The following is a 201-nucleotide window of genomic DNA, read 5'->3' on the forward strand; positions in this document are numbered from 1 at the left end:
TCCCTGCTGTCCAATCAAAACAAAAAGACGTCACTTGAGCTGACCAATAGAAACCAGCAGCCGAGAGCGCTGGCCAGTCAGCGTGTCTTTCCTGGTGCAGAGTGAGAGTTCAACCAATAGCCAGCCAGAGTACAAAGACGGACTCGCTTCACCGATAGCAGAACGCCGTTTATTGGTTGGTTTGAACGGCACAAAGCGACG

This window comes from Lithobates pipiens, unplaced genomic scaffold (genome assembly GCF_037356315.1).
Source record: "Lithobates pipiens isolate NorthernLeopardFrog02 unplaced genomic scaffold, aLitPip1_a1.2 Scaffold_27, whole genome shotgun sequence".
Classification (NCBI taxonomy): Eukaryota; Metazoa; Chordata; class Amphibia; order Anura; family Ranidae; genus Lithobates; species Lithobates pipiens.